Source organism: Rhamphochromis longiceps, linkage group LG3, assembly GCF_057381845.1.
Source record: "Rhamphochromis longiceps isolate RC_006_pf linkage group LG3, R_longiceps_female_GT1.1, whole genome shotgun sequence".
NCBI lineage: Eukaryota > Metazoa > Chordata > Actinopteri > Cichliformes > Cichlidae > Rhamphochromis > Rhamphochromis longiceps.
In genome coordinates, this window is record NC_140559.1 from 61,062,384 (window position 1) to 61,081,147 (window position 18,764).

An 18,764-nucleotide genomic window follows, 5' to 3' on the forward strand; every position below is an offset into this window, starting at 1 on the left:
TGTATCATGCTGAGTTTGATTCCTTTGTCTCACTAGTTTGGATTAGTGTCAGGAGTGTGTGGTGCGAACTTTAGAAGTATTTGGAATTGGAGTATTTGATTAACTATAGCAAGTGGACTTGATCTGCATAACAGATACTGTATTTGATAAACTGTGTAGAAGGATAAGAGGAGTGGTGTGCAGGTTTCAGCCTGTACAGGCCCAGTAAGTTGAAAACTTGCAGACTACCTCTGGGCTTCTGTATTCCCCAAGAGAAAAACCATAAAAAGCAGCCACTGCCAGCATCATGTTAGGCTGGTTAATCACAAACTTCTGGGTGTACTATTGGAGCCAGACCCATCCGTGCAGGTGGAGAGTGTGATGGGGGAGGGTGGAATACAGCAGCGATGGGAATAATGGCGTTACAAGTAATGGCGTTACTAACGGTGTCACGTAAAACCAGAGTCATGATAAATAATATATACGCGTGTTTTTCCTCAATCGTTTCGTCACGTTTACTGTCTAAGGACAGCGCAACGAGCACTCTCTGCTTACAAGCAAACAAAATTCAGCCCTTTCGTGTTGGTGGAAAAATGCACCGTGTCGACCAATAAAAAATGATATGGCAACATGACATTTGGTTCTTTAGGAAGAGGGGGAAGTTTTAGGAGTGACGGTGAGTGACGGCGAGAGAGAGTGAGAGAGAGAGAGAGTTTTAAGATGTGAGAGATTTGTGACGTTTAGCGTGTTTGGAGTGTGTAGTTATTGTGTTGTCTTGTGTAGTTAGTGTGTAGTGTTGTGGATAGTTTTGTGTTGTGTGTCAGAACAATGAGGCGACTGCTGTCTCCAGGTAGAAACAGCAGTGACACACCTGCTGCTGTCAGACCTGCAGGTATCAGGCTGTGATGTTTCCTATATAGTGGACAGAAATATTTGTGTGGCATCGTATTGAAGAACAGCTGATTGTTCTGTAAATAGTTTGAAATGGTTATTTAAAAAATCGAGGTAAAAGGTAAATGGATGCAAATAACTTTGTTGTTTGCAAAACTTGTGCATAGGATTTTAAAATTGACAATTTATTTTTGCATTTAAAGTTCTGAAATATGATCATTAAACATGTTTGTGGTTACAATAAAAAATGTAACTTTTTCTACTCGGATTTTATGTTTTCTGCCTGATTTTAGATCAATTGTGTTAATACAGTCTGTCAAAATGAAAACATGACTGTAAATTCAGACACGTGAGGTTGTGCTGAAAAGGATGAGACCAAACAAGACAAAGGAAATCATTTTTAACGGCGAAATGTGGAGGAAAATCAGAAGTAGTCAAAAATGGCCAATTATACCCTGGACCCCAGAGGGTTAAACGTTTTCTTCAAAGTAACACAATAGTTACTTTTCAAGTAATTAATTACTTTTAGAGTCTTGTAACTTAGTTACTAACTCAGTTACTTTTTTGAAGAACTAACTAGTAACTATAATTAATTACGTTTTCAAAGTAACTTGCCCAACACTGGAATACAGCCGGCAAAAGTAAAAGCAACAGGAAAACTCATCCATGTCCTGAGATGGTGACATGGATGAGCTTTCCTTTTGGGACAGGACCAAAATAGAGAGGAGGGGTTTAACATGTTTGTTAAAGCACTGAAGATTAATAATTTGTTGGGTAAGAGTGTAAAAGTGTCCACACCAGTTAGTGGTTAAAGGAGTAAATTAAAAGGAGTAATATATAATGCATCACTTCCCGTGATGCATTGAGTTTTTCCTTTCCAGTCACCTTTCTCACTCACTATGTGTTAACAGACCTCTCTGCATTGAATCATATCTGTTATTAACCTCTGTCTCTCTTCCACAGCATGTCTTTTATCCTGTCTTCCTTCTCTCACCCCAACCGGTCGCAGCAGATGGCCCCGCCCCTCCCTGAGCCTGGTTCTGCCGGAGGTTTCTTCCTGTTAAAAGGGAGTTTTTCCTTCCCACTGTCGCCAAAGTGCTTGCTCATAGGGGGTCATATGATTGTTGGGTTTTTCTCTGTATCTATGAAGCGCCTTGAGGCGACTTATGTTGTGATTTGGTGCTATATAAATAAAATTGAATTGAATTGAATTGAATCGAGTTATCAGAGTTATCAAACCCGTGGACAATGTGAATGGAGCCAGACAAGTTTATGCTGAACATATAAACATATAAACTGCTAGTGATGATTCAGTGGTGGTAAGTGGAAAGTAACTAATGGTGTTTATGGTTGAAGCAATGTGGAAATCAAAAATGGCCGCAAAAAATCAAATACCGGTAATAATAATTCAGATGTGGCAGGAAATCGCTTCTGCTGCAGAAAGGCTGCAAGGATGCAAGGAGATCAATCACAAAGGTTTGAATGAAAGTCACCATTTAGAATGAGACGACACAGACACAGAGGACTCGTTCTACAGAGGTTCTAATGATGACAACTAGCACTGTTTGCATAATGCTGTTTGTCAGAAATGGCCCTAACCAATCTGGCGCCCTAGGCAAGATTTTAGGTGGCGCCCCCCTACATCAGCAGTGTAGTGTAATGTTGTAACAAATAATATTTCTATTAAATAAGCTTTACTTTGCATTTTAATTAACGTGGGATTATTTTTTGTATTTAGAAATAATAGTACCAACTTTTTTTTTTTTTCAACATTTGTGGCACTGGCGTGGCGCCCCCCGATGGACAGCACCCTTAGCATTTGCCTATATGGCCTATGGCACGGGCCGGCCCTGCTGTTTGTTATGCAATGAATGCAGTAGCTGAGTGCCAGAAGGAGGACAGAAACAGTAGAGTTCTAGAGGAATCTATAGACTAACACAACTTGGTTGTTTTAAATGATGACCCATGCCCTCATGGTTCTGGACAAATCAAACAGTCTCATCATCTACTGACGTGACATTTGCATCAGCAGAACTGTTGATAAATGGGATGTACTGCATCAAAATACAAGATTCTGTTAAAAAATGTCAGCATGGTCAGCTGCAGCTCAGGTTATACCACAGAAGAAACCCGTCCAAACAACTATTACGATCCCGCAGTAGGATCTGAAATGTAATCTCGCTGTGAAAGCACGAAACATGGAACCTGGTGCCTTAGTTTAGCAGTTTCACAAGGTACACAGTAAAGAAAGGTAAGTGCAGAGAAAAGGAGGAGAGACTAGAGCAACAACAAGGAAACTCAGGTGCTATCAATGTGATCTTAATGTTAGATAAATAGAGCCATAACGAAAGGAAAAGACACATCTCCAGGCAGGGGTGGAAAAGGATTCCAGCTATTTAAACAGTCAGGAAAGCTACTCTTTAAAAAGTTGTTAGCTGTTTTTAATAATGTGTGGGGGAATGGGGGTCTTCCAAAAGAATGGAAACGTGCAATGATTATTCCTGTTGTAAAACCTGGAAAGGAGCCTAAGTCTAGCTTGTACAGGCCTATGGCCCTCACCTCTTTAATATGCAAGACAATAGAGTGAATGTTAACGGATTAGTAAAGAATTTGGAAAAGTGGGTTTTTGTACTGCACCAGAGCGGTTTGAGGTGGGGTCACTCAGCTATGGGTGCAAGTAGAAGTCTTCTTAGATACTGAAAAAGCAAATGACCGGCTGTGGAAGGAGGGCTTGCTAACAACATGTCATGATGCTGGAGGAGAAAGAATGCTACATGGGATCCAGAATTTCTTATGTAACCGGGCAACACAAATGAGAGCTGGCAGTGAACTGTGTGAGGAGCTGGAGGTGGAAAATGGTACTGCTCAAGGAAGTGCCATTAGTCCTTCTCTGTTCAACGTTCTGCTGAATGACATGTTGAATCGGCTGGGAAAAGAGTTTGGTGTCTCTCTGCTTGCAGATGATGGTGCCGTCTGGAAACAGGGAAGAAACCTTCCGTTTATTCTCTCTCAGATTCAGAGCATCCGAGCTTTGGAGGATGTGGTTACACGGGCTAATGATTCAGGCTTTAAAATATCTGTTGATAAAACTAAGTATGTGATATTTGGACATAAAAGGAAAGTAGCAACTAAATATCTGCAAGTATCAGGAAAGTACCTTGAGAGTCAAGCAGTTAAATTTTTGGAATGTGGTTGGATGAGAGAATGACTCGGAAAATATCTGCATAAGGTGTGAAAAGATCATTAATGTGTTTAACGATAAAAAGTTTACTTTTCAATAAAGTACTGTTACATTACTCACGCAGTACTAACCTGTGTAAGAGAGCATAGAGGCCTGAGACTGACAGTGCTTGTGTCTGGCCTGTTTATTCTGAAGAAGACTTGTAAGTAACAAACAGCAGATGGCAGCATAGAGCATCGTTGCATCTAGCCTCCCAAACCCGAAGAAGAAGCTGTGTCCCACCTGTGGCCTGTGCCTTCACTTTCCCCTGTGTGTGTACACATGTCGCCAGAGTCTTGATCTGTTCCTTATCAGGTTAGCCCTCCTTGTGCTTCCATCTAACTTACTGCACTTTTCTGCTCAACTTGAGAACTCAAAGCACTTTATACAACATGCCTCATTCACCCATTCATAAAATCCTTTTTTTCAATGCTTTTTCTACCTAAGTGCTTTCTCGGTTAATCTCACTCTCTTATGAACACTTCAGAGAGTAACTTGAAGTTCACTCTGTTGCCTAAAGATACTCTGGCAGACTGGAGCAGCCAAGGATTGAAACAGGGATCAAAATCATGTAAATCTAGTTGAAATTTAGTGACATAAAATAATATACCACTCATATAAAAAGTCCAAGTATTGTTGCAAAATTAGTAACAGGGTTTACAATTTTTAAAAAAGAGTACTGTTAATTTTTTCAAATCAAATGGGTTGTTTTACATGTAACTTTTGTGTACATTTCTTATACATTACTGATTTTATACTGATTATACTGATTTTCTAACACTGGAAAATAACAACATGTTAGAAATATTCCAGTGTTAGAAGATCAGCACTGCCCAGTGTTAGCCATTGTTAATCTTCAAAACTGACTAGGTTACTTTTAAACATATAACACTGTCAAAAGTGTTAATTTAACACTCAACAGTGTTGTATTTAACACTCAGAGGAGTGGCCCCATATAGACACGCTGTAGTGTTAATTTAACACTGGAGATCTTGCTGTGTAGAGAGGTTTTGGAAGTAGGCTGTTACTCTGACACTAGCAGACACACGACTGGGAGCCTTCACAGGAATGGGGCCTCGGTCATAAATCTGCTCTTATGGAATGCACCCTTTATGCAGGTCCCAGGAGGGTCAGAGGTGGTTGCCATAGTGAAGTGGCCAGAAAGCTGGAGAAGAAGAAACCTGAGCTGACATCAGACTTGAGGTCACTCTAAACTGTTTTTGTGTTTATCGCACATAATATAAAGCACTTATTGTCTGGGTGTGGGCTTTCTGTTTGTTTGGGTCTCCTCCGTGAGCAGAGACACGGCAGCCTTTTTTTTTTAACTTGAACCTTCAACTGCTTAATACATGTAAGAAAATGCACTTTGAGCATATTTGTCTTTCCTCTCTCATAAAATGAACCCAACATTATCCTCAGTTACTTTAACACAAAGGCATCTGCTGTGATGCTCACACCTCTGATGTTTGCTGATTGTTTTTATGCACAGATATAAAAATATGGATATGTACTGAGAATGATCATAATAATAATGATTCTGACTGACTGAGTAAAAACTGAATTGAACCGGGACCTTTTGAATCAGAAATGGAATCAAATTGATTATAGAAACTGAAATCAGTACCCAGCGCTAGTTGTTTAGCTCTGTATGCCAGCTTGATGCTTGAATAGAGCTGATCCGGTGTGTTAGCTCCTCTGTTAGCGTACTTGGTGTGCTGGTGAAGTTTAGGAGACGCTGCTTTTAATTCTTGCGTCAGTAAAGTCACCTGCAATGATGAGCACAGCGTCAGGATAGTGGTTCTGCTGGTTGCTAATGCTACTGCACAGGTGTCTAAGGCCCGAGTTAGCATTAGAGGAACGTAAACAACAGTGATCATCACTACAGTGGACTCCAAGTGTTGTTCAAGAAATGCACTTCATTATCTGAACATCTGCAAGTGGTGCGACACCACATCTATAAAAATAGGTTGTGGCAGTTTGTTGAATTATTCTATTGTGTGTTGGCACAATGCCCCAGTCAATTAGACTCAGAAAAAAGACTCCCAAGAGTTAATTTCAGACATTACAGGCCACATGAAGCAAATTAATTGTGAAAAATAATGACAGTACAATTAGAAAACGGCTGAAAAAGTATGGCTTGTTTAAAAGGGCTATCAAAGAAAGCCTTTTCTCTCCAAGAAGAGCGTGTTCACATGGCTTAGTCACACCTGAACAACCCACCAGCACGTGAACAAGGCAAACGTGGCTCTATTACACAGAAATGTCTATAAACATGCTCATTTACTCCAAATATCGATGCAGTTACTTCCGACCCTCCCGTCTTTGGACAGTCAACAATGAACCAGCTAAAGAACAACAACAGATAGATATAACATGATGTCAGCTAATGTTAGGCTAGAGTGTCCTAAAAACAGTTTCCTGCTGACAGTTTGTTTACATTCTCACATAATATGACAGCTTATCTGCAATTCAACAATTTTACATTTATTTAGGTATTTATTTTATTTATTGTCATTGTCAAAGAACAATGAAATTGCGTTTGGGGCTTCCGTACAACCCGTAAAAAAAACAAAAAAAAAACAAATACCCCTTAAAACCCAAGTGTAAATATTTAACCCAGTGTGACTTCAGTGCAATGAGACAATCCTTAGCAACAACATGAGAACAAGACAGGTAATGGTCATAGGACATTCAGACAAAGACCTGAGAAACATGACAAAATGCAACAATGCAACCCGTTCAATATTATTGTACTGTGAGATATGATGGTTGTCTATTTAAGAAAGAGGGGGGGGCAGGGGGGTAAGAGAATAAAGATATAATGCACCAATGCAAACCAGTTCAGTGCTATTAAGAAGTTGGATATGGTTATTGTCCGTGAGAGGGGGGCAGAGAGGGGAGGGGGGCAGAATTCAGGAGCCTCACAGCCTGTGGCTGTTGGCCAGTCCGGATGTTCTGGCCTGTATAGACCTGTACCTGAAATCCCCTTCAAAGAAAGTCGTACTAATGCTCGCTAAGTTTGAGAGCCTGATCCAGAGTAAATACTGACAGCTGAGCCTTCACTCATCACAGATGAATGACGATCCGAGTTTCTGAGGTGACTCAGGGGTAAAAATTTAATTGCAACACATTTAATTTACACTTTTGATTGCTAAACTGATTGTTAAATGTTGATATCATTAAAACATTTTAAAATAAAGTGTGTACAAAATGGTTTTATACATAAACAGTGCTAGAACACACCATCCATAGCAGGGCCGCAGTCTTTGATGCATCTTGGTTGACTAAACTATGCGATCGTGGCTCAAGAGTTGGGAGTTCGCCTTGTAATCGGAAGGTTGCCGGTTCGAGCCCCGGCTTGGACAGTCTCTGTCGTTGTGTCCTTGGGCAAGACACTTCACCCGTTGCCTACTGGTGGTGGTCAGAGGGCCTGGTGGCGCCTCGCCTCTGTCAGTGCGCCCCAGGGCAGCCGTGGCTACAATGTAGCTGCCATCACCAGTGTGTGAATGTGTGAATGACTGAATGTGTAAAGCGCTTTGGGGTCCTTAGGAACTAGTAAAGCGCTATACAAATACAGGCCATTTACCATAAGCTTGTCCTACAGCAGCAACGTTATAAACTAGGAGGAGTAAGAAAACAGAATTCAGTTAACTGCAGTCTGCAATACAAATACCAAGTCTCCCTCTGACTGGCTGCACTTTCATGAACTTAGATTTAAATAATAACTGGACTTTGATTTTCTAACACCTGCAATGCTCATTTTAAGATTTGGAAGTCAGTTAGAAGGCTACAAAATCCATCTGCTTCCAGTCTTCCTCACAAGTTGAAATATGGTAACACTTTTATTGTTGATATAAAGGATATGTCAACTCTACTTAATGTCTAAGGAGCTTGGTAAGAAAAGTTTCTGGACTACTTTAAGTTTCCTTAAAGAAGCTGTTTCAGCTCTAGGATCAACTGTTGGAGAGTCCCAGATTAAAGCCCTGTGGGAGTGTCCCCTCAAGAGGGTCATGGACCCCCTGTTGATCCTCTACCTAATCACATGAGCCTAGGTGTGAAAACAGGTGTGGGTCCCAATCAGCAAAGCATTTGGGTGAGCTCACTGTGAGACCTAGCCCCACCCCCACCCACCCACCCACCCACTTGGTCATTTGTTGCTGAGAACAAATGACCAAGCATGTGAGTGGGCGCTAAGGCGTCTGGGAAGTGTCTCAAAACATGGATTATAGACAGTTGGTGTCGTAGGCTCTGTTCAAAGATGGTCGCTCACAGTGGACATAGATGCTTCTTTCACTCCTCTGTCCTCTCTGTCCAAAATGTGAACATTGGCATCCTCAAAGAGTGACCTTTGACCTTTAGATGCAGATGAACAGCTGAGTCTTGTCCCGTGGAGGTGGCTCTTCCATGTTGTGCGTTTATGAAGTGGCTGTTTGGTCTGAGCATTCCTCTACACTGTGCAGCAAACACCACATTGTTAAGTTTGTGTTCAGGAGTTTTGTCTTTGTGATGAACCAGTTTGTGTGTGAGTGTGTTGCTGGGATGTTTCTCTGATAAACCTGCTACATGGTGATAACAGTGTTGTTCTGTTTGTCCTTCTGATTCTCTGTAACACTTGAAAATAAACATTTTTGCTTGGCTGTTTATTGACCTAACAAGGTGTTTGGATCAATGTTATATTATCAGTATTATACAAAAGCTTGGTTTTAGTACAGATCAGATTAGTTGGATTAAAAGCTACTTAACTAACCACACCCAGTTTGTTTGGTTTGATTCTGTGCTGCTTCTCATCAGAACATCCATGTAAAAGACATTTTATAATCTCAATGGATATTTTATTCCTGGTTAAATAAAGATTAAAATAATTGAAATAACAAAAATAAAAATCTACTCAAAGTGATCTAATGTCATGGTCTGAGTGAGCAGACGGGCATTTCCATCAGTGCCGGAGCACCCTTGGCTCCGCCCGTGGGCAGGACTTCCTCAGCTTCACGCATCTGGAGCTAACTGGGACCATCAGGCCAAAGGGGATTTAAGCTCTGCGCTGCCATCTCCTCTCTGCCAGTTCGTCAGCTACCTGATGGTGGTAACCGGCTCTCACGGTCATGCTGCTATTCTCAAGTAGATTGACTCACGCTGTTTCTTGTGCTTCAGGACCTTTTCTCCAGTGTCGACTGCTGCTCACCACTTGGATCTCGGCTCCTTTCCACCTCACTGGGAAATATTTCCAAACCTGACCTGCCTGTCCTCCTGCTCACTCACCACTTTGGATCCAACAAACCCCAGGTCAGCCGTTTCACCTTTTTCAAATTCCGAGGAAGTGCCTCACCTCCCCCTCATTACCACTCCTCCACCTCCTGCAAGTAAGCTGGAAAAACTGTTATACTTACCCTCTCTGGTTATCCACTTTAACCCAGCTCTAACCCTGCTCTCCCCATGTGATTTAACCAGTCAAGGACAAACGTACAGAAAATGCTGCATCAAGCCTTGTAATCATAGCTTTCCTAGTTTTGTTAAGCCTGGATTGACAGCTTGGTGTGATGGTTAGTGCTGTTGCCTCACAGCAAGAAGGGTCTGGGTTCAAATCCACAACCTGGCTGGTTTGCAGTGTGTAATTGTGTGGATGCCCTCAAAGGCATCCACACTATTGAGTTCCTGTTTCTCTTTATTATTCTTCATCTGCAAGTTGCTTCCGTACGTTTTTCGGCGCTTAACTACTCCCTCAGTTTTTGTGCTATTTTCACCGTTCAAATCTTAAGAAATTCTGCTCTTTCCTGCTATGACTTTGGTGCTCATAACTTCTATGCTTTTTGAGATATTGAATTTTTTATGCAATATTTTTTGCCCATTTCTTCCACATTATCATTCTGGTCACTGGTTTTCCTTGCCCGGTTGAGCTGTGTTTTAGCTCAGTGAGATGAGCAGCCGTTCTCAGACTGGGAGGCCTGGGTTGAAATCCCGCTTATGGCAACATTTCTTTCAGTTAACAGTTAAACTTTTTTAACTCTTTTCAGCAAAATTTTCAGTTTTTTCTGCTGTTTTCAGAAAAAAAAAAACTCTTTTCAGCAGAAATTCTGCTTATTCACCTCATTTCTGCAAAAATTTTCAGCCTTTTCACCTCTTATCAGCACACTTCTCAGCTGTTTTTAGAAAAACTATTTTCTGCAGAATTTTCAGCCTGATTCACCTCATTTCTGTAGAATATTGAGCCATTTCACCTCTCATCAGCACACTTCTCAGCAGCTGTTGTGGATAGGCGTAGCTTTGGGTCACGTGTTGTCGGTAATAGTGATTGTTATATCACCTGTTCACGGCCCGAGGGGAATTTTTGTGAATGAGTGGGTGATGGGGGAAGTCGACTTTTGCTGACCGCTCAAGCTTAGGTTGTGTTTGATCACTGTTTTTCTACGGATTTTAAGGATTTGATAACAAATAAAGGAGTTTTAACCTGGAACTTTGACTTACGTTTTAAACAGCGGGCGCATCAACATTATTCCCCTATTCAGCTGCTCGGCAACTCAAAGGCTTGACAGTCGCCAATAGCAGCTTCTGCTCATTTGAGCAGAATTGTCAGTCTCTCCACTTCTTTGTAAGAATGAGTTTGGCTCAGTGGAGGGCCAGGTTTGAATCTTGCTCAGGGCAACATTTTTTTCACCTGTTTTCAGAAGAAATGTAAGTTTCTTCACCGCCATACAACTTTTTGCAAGTTTTCAACTTTTTCAGCTTTTTCAGCTTTTTCAGCAGACAGCTTCAGCTTTAAAGCGTCTGAAGGAAACGGTTTCCAGGGCCTACTCCGTGGATCGGCTTCCTTCGAGGCGTGGACGTCTATCAGCAGAGAATGTACCTTCACCTATCAGCAGAGAATGTCCCTTAGTCTGTAACACAGTCAAATATATTCTCAAGTAATATTCAAGCATGCCATTCAGCGTGTTAGTACGAGCTCGGGAGCAGCTTGGGAGAACAAGAAAACAGAGACTGCTTCAGGTTGTCTTCCCAAATTGACTCAACTTTATTCACAAGTACAACAGTTTATATAGAGGGTAAAATTCATGAGACAGCAGATTATCAGTTTAAACCAGTACAGACCAAGATAAGGCAGCGTCTTCCTGCCCATGGGTGAAGAAGCATCCTTTGTGTAGTTTATTAGTTCAGCTACAATTGTGATTATCTCAGCGACATATTTTCAAGGCACAAAACAAAGAGTTCTTTCATTAGTGAAATCTGAAACAAACCATTTGGCCTTCAACAGGCGTCTAAAAGATTAAGAAACTAATGTAGCTGAGGGAGTGATCTCTGTGGTATTTCAACCTTGTACCAGCCTGTGATTCTCACACATCAATTCTTGGGTCAAAGAGAAAAATAACTAAAACAAAGGGGCCTTATTGAATAACAGAGTTTTCCTGCATAATGTCACTATAAAACAATATCCAGTAAATGCTACCATGGTACTAAAATACCTAACAGTAAGTGTGGTGTCTTTTTGGGAAAACGTATTACAACACACAAAGTGAGTTAAATAGTGGCTGTGCTTGTGATGCTAACACACTCTTATAACTGTTGGAAGACGTTAACTTAGAGATCAAAACTGTGTTTTTAAGGTCACACATGAGGGATTTGTTGCTTTTACAGCAGTAACTCGGTAAACTTTATAAAAGATGAGGTCGGTGGTCTTTAGCTGAGACTTCAGCCTCCTCTGATAGGACTGAGGCACAGAAGCTGCTGCTTTTTGTTTTCTTTTTCTCATTCAGAGTTTTAAAGAGAATACTGAGAAGTAAAAGCTGCACAACTGATCTACAGAAACACTTGAATCTCCAATCAGTCATATTATGGTACACAGCACAGATGCTGCTTCTAGGGTTAGGGCGAGGCAACGGGAATCACATTTTTATGAGTCGTTTGTATTTAGGTTGTTTCTGATAGTATCACTTCTATATATTGCATGTGTAAAAGAAAGCAACACCTTATCTTATAGTGAAGAACCATCATTAAACACTGGAATTCAAAGTTAAATCGAATAAATATTCTATAAATATTATTTTAAGAATTACTGTCATGTAGATGAAAAAAAGAGACAGCTCCATTCATTCATATCAGCACAGAGAGAGAGAGAGGTGCACTGTGCTGCATTAAAATTCAAACTGAGGGCAGATTTTTCAGCTCTGACACGGTTTGCTCTTCAGTTGAGTTGAGTTTTCTATTTTTAAAAGAAAACGTTATTTGCTGCACAAAGTGACTTCGTCCTTATTCATCCATCCACAGCTCTGACGTATAGAATATATTTATACTGCCAAAATAAAAGCTAGAAAAATACATCCAGTAATTACAAACAATATGATTCTTAACAAGTTTTTTAACATGTTTTTTCCTTTACGTTACCTTTTTTTTGTTATTTCCTCAGAAATAAACCTGAACCTGTATCTGTGAGTGTTGTGACTGTCCTGCTAATCGGACCTTTTGTGTGTAGATCTTTCCTAAATCCTGGTTACGGACTACGAGAGGAGCTGGAGTTGTACAGAAAGTATGGAGCACCTCTTACCGACCCCTGTTCCCCCATGGACCTTGGAGACCCGGACCCCTTTCCCCTGCACATTGCATATATCCACTTGGTGTTTGTTGTTCACTGTAAATAAACGCACTGTCTTTCGCCTAAGCAAAGTCCCTTTAACAAACCTTATGAACAGTGTTCTTCATTTTCTTTCAATTTCACAATTATGCACCACTTTGTGTTGCATTGTGTTTGTATCACATAAAATCCTGTTGAAATACATATAATTTATGGTCTGATAGTTATGCTAATGTTGCTGTCACTACAATTATTACAGAGATTCAAAGAGTGAAGAACTCACATATGGCACGCACAGTCCTCAGCTGGTACAGGACTGCACTCAAAGGACTTATGATGCTTGAAGACAGAATAATAATAATACACAGAATAAAAATAAATATCAAACATAAAGAAAGAAAATCTTGGCTGCTTGTAAGTTATTTCATTCATACTGTTTGTGCATTCTTCTTCATAGCATGCAGGTAAACGCACACAGGACTGATTATTCAGTGACTTTGTCCTCAAACTGTGGAACCCGGTTTTATTCTAATCCAGTATTAATGTTCTCAAGGATATAATTTCTGGTTTTGTTGTTTTTCAATAACACATTTCGATGATACACTGAATGTTCTGTTAGAAATAAAAATATTCTTTTAGTTTTGATATAGTGTTTTTAACACAGTCATTACTCAAAATTACAAAAAAAATACTAATTAGTAAATAATTTTTTTTATAATTAAGTGTTAAATAACCACAATGATTTTTTTATATATAATGAATGAAACTCCAGAAAATAAAAACTCAAAATAAATCAGCAAGTTATAAAAACTGAAACGGAAAATCGAACTGATTTGTTAACATTTGTGTGACTTTAATGATCCTTTGATGTCGCCTGTTTTCATGAATTGAATGAATGAATTCTGAAACGGTGTTTTATTCCACGCTACAGGAGGCGAACATGACTGGATGTCCTGTCCGAGAAACTAAACAGTTCTTATGGCCGCCAACCGGATCCTTCCGGGTCACTGTCCTTAGTGAGGACCCTTCACACCGTGAAAGGTCTGAAACACTAACAGACTCAAACATTTAAGGGGATCTGTAGTGATACACTGTTACAAAAGTCCTCTAATTGTCGCACACTGGGGAATGCGAACATTTCTGCAGCGTGAGAAGAGAAATCACAGCTCGCACCTGATTATCTGCAGCGCATCTTGACCTGAGTTCATTTTTGAGCCAGCAAAGGACGAACATGTCCGCTACACTGATGCAAAATGGCTCACTGCTGCTCCTGCTTGGAATTCTCTGCACGTCCCTGATGGTGTCAAACTCACGCAAACGGACACACAGAAATAGCGGAGGGGGAGGGGGATGCTGAGCCGCTCCAGTGAACCCAGTATGGATGCTGACGTAGGAAACTGGGATGGGCGGAGCTTGGGGTTCGTATTGAATCTCCGGGGACACCGGCTGGTCTGTGTCGTTCATTCATCGGTGGAATTATTCTGCTCCGAAATTAGCCGTTCCACCATCAGCCATCCTGACTCCTCCGAACACCGACTCTAAGGACGCTACTCCTGGCCATCCTCTGTGGTAAGACCCGAACAGCGTAGGGCTGGAGGCTCGGCAGCAGATGCCGGCTCAGCGCTGTCCTATATGTTGTCTAAAGGAAAATTACCAGCTTATACTACCATCCTATACGGGCTGCGGGGCGCGCGGTGCTCAGCAGGCCGGCTCGCTTCGTGATGACGTTTTGATGGATGCGAGTTATTTTAATGGGCAGTATTGCAGTATTCTATTTTTGGTAGTATTGTTGCAAAACAGACAACTGCATCGTGTTCTGCGTTATTATTCTTATTCTTATTGTTATTGTTGTCCCTCCACGCATATGTCCTCCCGTTAATCGGTAATACCACTGTTATTACTGTGATTACGTTTTTCTCTTTTGGAATTTCGTAATAATTTGTCCGCATGATTTAAGGCCAGGGTTTACTTATTAATCCACAGCGTCACATAAGCAGAAAAATGTATTATGCTGTAACGCGCTGAACATTTCAAAATAAAAGCCCTTATAGTTAATTTTTGAAAATTCATCTGATTTTGAGAAATTGCCACATTTCAAACATAAAACGATCTTTAGGACTTCGTTAGTGTCAACCTGCTATCTCTACTCACATCTTTTAGACGACCTATTCAATTTTTTCACAGCGAGGAACAGAGAAGTTCTGACAGTAACACAATCTGCGTCCTTAAAAAGGACAGTGAGTGACTTCATGTAGACCTTTTTGGGCGTTTCTTGCTAATATTCTTGAACATTTTTTGTTTTATTACCTACCAGCTCATTAAGGTCTAGTCTAATTCTTCTGTGGTTTAATAGATGATTGATTCAAACTGAATCAATTCAACATTCATAAAAGGTGAAAGCCTTTCTACTCTTCATCACTCTGGAAAGGATGAAGAGTGGAAGGTGGTTGATCCAGATCGTGATGCCCAGGAGAGTGGGCATTGGACCTTTTGACCACATTGTTAAGCATAGTCTTAGAGAGGGTCAGGATGCCTGAGGAATGGAGAATATCTTTCCTGGTACCAATTTTCAAAAACAAGGATGTTGTACCGTGGGATAAAGCTTATGACTCATCGCATCGAGGAAAAAGTTGTTGAGGCTATGCTAAGAAGAGAGGTGATGAGCAGTAATTAGCAGTGCGGCTTTATGCCCAGACAGAGCCCCACAAATGTGATAATTGCTTTGAGTGTTGAAGTGTAGAGATGGTCCGAAGGAGTTGCACGGTGTCTTTGTAGCTGTGAGAAATCACTCCAAGACAGGCATGTGGGAACGAGAAGTGTCAGAGACATATGTCTGGCTGGTGCAGGACACGTATATGAGGACAAGGAGAAAGCGATGAGGTGTATGTAGAAGGGACAGTTGGGTTCAAGGCGGAGGTGGGATTACATCAAGGATCTGCTCTGAGCCCCTTCTGGTTCACAGTGGTGATACAGAAGAGGCCAGGCTGGACTCTTTGTGGACTAGGATGGTTTTTAGAGATGGTGGGACTAACATAAACCAGAGGCTGAACTGGAGCTGTCAGGGGTATGACCAATGGGAATGACCAGAATGGACAGGATTAGAAATGAGCATATCAGAGGGACAGCTCAGGTCAAGCATTTTGGAGAGGCAAGGCTGAGGTGGTTCGGACATGTGCAGAGACGTAGTGGACATGTAAGGATGCTGAAGATGGAGGCAGAAGAAAGAGAAGTTTATGATTCATAGATGCAGTGAAAGAGAATATGCAGAGGGCTGGTGTGACAGAAGAGGGTGGTAGGAATAGGATGAGATGGAGATGCAGATGATCTGCTCTGGGAACTCCTAAAGAGAGAAGCCAGAAGGAGGGGAAGTTTGAATAATTATAACAGAAGGACCTTAGTAAACAGCAGGATGAGGGCTCAGTCTGCATTTTCAACCCAGCTCATCTACCGTCACACATCTCAGAGAGGGATCCACGCTTAGTTTTTGGGATTGGGTTTTTCTCTTACCCAAATTAAGGCTTCCACTGAAAAGGTGTGGCCTTTCGTTACTGAGTAATATATAGCAGCACAGTTACTTCATGACTCAGTTACGTAGTATTGATTTGTCACCAGGTTTTGGTCATCTTTCAAAAGGTTTGTTTTCTTGCTTTTTCTATTCTTTCAGGAGTAAAGGAAGAGTGTTGATGTGATAACAGTGAACCAAACCGCCGAAGTGTACATTTAACAAACATTCTTTTTTCCTCATTAAATATTTAAAAGCATTTTGCATACTGAGTCAAATAACCCTTAAAAAATAAATGAAATAAAACTGACCGAGTGTGCACAGCTCCACTGTTCCTCAAAATCAGCATTATGGCAGGTTGAAATTCATCATTAAATGTCATAGCATTTTTTTCTGTTCCTTTTTAATCTAGCACATTGTTAAGAATGATATGTTTACCATTCATTGAGTGTCTTGGTATTCAAACAATTTTCTAATGCTTAACTATAAATGAGTTGAAATTCTTGAGTAAACATGAAAAACATTCAGAGACTAGTACAAACAGCCATCACTTCACCCAGCATTCTCAGCCTGTTATAGGCCAATCTCCAACCTTCCTTTTATCAAACAAATCTCCAAAGAATTGTTAAACAGCTAACAGATCGTCTGCAGAGGAAGAGTTTCATCAGGATTCAGCTTTAGTGAAGGTTACTAATGATCTCGGCCTCTGACAGTGGACTCAGCTCTGCGCTTGTCCTGCTAGACTTCAGTGCATCGTTCGATACTGTCGACCAAAGTATGTTAGTATATAAAGTAGTGCATGCCATAGGAAGTAAAGGTGCAGTGGTTTGAATCATATGCAATAGACTCCTTTTAATTTTTCCAAGTAAAGTCACACACCAAGTTAAATTCCACAGGATCCCGTGATGGGACCAGTTCTGATTACATTATGCGTAAGAACTCGATGACCTCTAATTTCCTGCTTCTACATTTAGATAAACTGAGGTCATTGTGTCTGACCAGATACTTATTGTGCCTGGAATTAACTTCACTGCCAATAACACTGAGGAATCCTGGAGTCGTGTTCGGATCACCCTAGTGGAGCTAGGTTGCTCTAAGACTTACTTGTGGCCCCTTACTTGTGAGTTTTCAGCTTTCATGACACTGTTCTGTGAAATAAGCTTGGAGTTAAGAGATAAACACGTTCTCGAGTTTCACAATTAGGCTTAAAACGTTCCTTTTCGAGTTGGGGCTGGATCAGATGATCGAGAATCCTCCCGTTGTTACGCTGCAATGGGCCTAGGCTGCTGGCTTCCCAGGTGTTTGTTGCCCATACATTTTTGACTCTCTGTGAGCTTATGAACCACTCTGCATTTAATCATTAGTGTTTAATCATCTTTGGCTCTCTTCTTCAGTTTGTCCACCAAAGATTTCTTCCAGTTAAAAAGGGAGTTTTTCCTTCCCACTGTTGCCAAGTCCTGTATTGTTGGTTTTCTCTGCATTATTGTAGGGTCGTCACATTACAATAGAAAGTGTCTTGAGGTATATAAGCTATATAAAGATAATTGAATTAAATTGAACTGAATACATTCCAGGGCTCCAAAATACAAGCTAGCTGAAAGGTTTATGTAATTATTCTGGACAGTAAAAATCACACGATGGTCATTAAAACGGGTTCAGACTTGATGATGATTCATCTCCCATATCATGACCGCATAAGATGGCTGAACAAGTATCATCATCAGTATATTGATCCTGAATTTACATGGTATTAAATTAATACTAAAACGTCCATGATCACTAATGCTAATGCTCCCCACTTCAATCACAGATGATAATAATAAAACGGTAATAACTATTCAAAAACATAAAAAAAGGGTAAAATCCGAAACTGCTGCACATGAGATTAATGCTGCAGAAAATCGTTTACTAGCACGATTTGTGAAATAAATATTTCAGTTAAATTAATTATTTTAACGCTGCCTGCGCTATCAGTGTTATTCCTAATGAGGGAGGCTCTACTTTAACTTTAAAATGCATGCTTTTAAAAATTAACGGTGTGTGTTCTGTGCTCCAGAGGCTGCACAAGCGCCAAAGAGACTGAAGGTTAGAAACATCTATAAAAACACTTTTACATTGTCTGCATCACCAAATACAAACACACCCTGTGACGAATCAGCAGAGTGTGCATGTCATGCAGTGGTTTTAGTAAAATATGGCTCAACACTCGTACATATAAAACACCCATCAGCGATGACATGTTCCACTTAACACATGCAGAATAAAAGGATCAGTGACAACACGGCGCCTCCAGCTGATTTAAATAGAGAGAGAGCTTCTGATATGAGCTGATCTCTTTTGACAGTTTGGTATTTGGAGTTGAAAGAGAGGAGGCATTATTGTATTAATCATGCAAGTGAGAGAAAACACAACACGGACATCCTTCTCTGTCCACTTTTGTCAACAATCTTTTTAACACTGTTTCTCTGACAAAGGCAGTGGACGTCAACACGGGACGGTTATGTGGACAGAGATCGGCTCATAGTCTGCTACCCTGGGTTCAGATGGTTGAGCGTGAGCCTAACAGGTGATTAAGTCAGCGTGCACAGCTCGTTACAGTGATAGGCTTTATA

At 40.8% G+C, this 18,764-nt stretch overlaps 1 protein-coding gene across 4 annotated transcripts in view; it reads left to right on the top strand.

The window, feature by feature from the left end:
• The first annotated feature begins 9,091 nt into the window (after positions 1-9,091).
• nat16 (N-acetyltransferase 16) overlaps positions 9,092-18,764 on the top strand; it is a 45,855-nt gene continuing 36,182 nt past the window's right edge. For all 4 annotated transcript variants that reach the window (XM_085400566.1, XM_085400565.1, XM_085400567.1 and 1 more), the window contains exons 1-2: positions 9,092-9,373; positions 13,582-14,219. The gene's annotated coding sequence lies outside the window, so the exon portion shown is untranslated. The remainder of the gene's footprint in view (positions 9,374-13,581; positions 14,220-18,764) is intronic.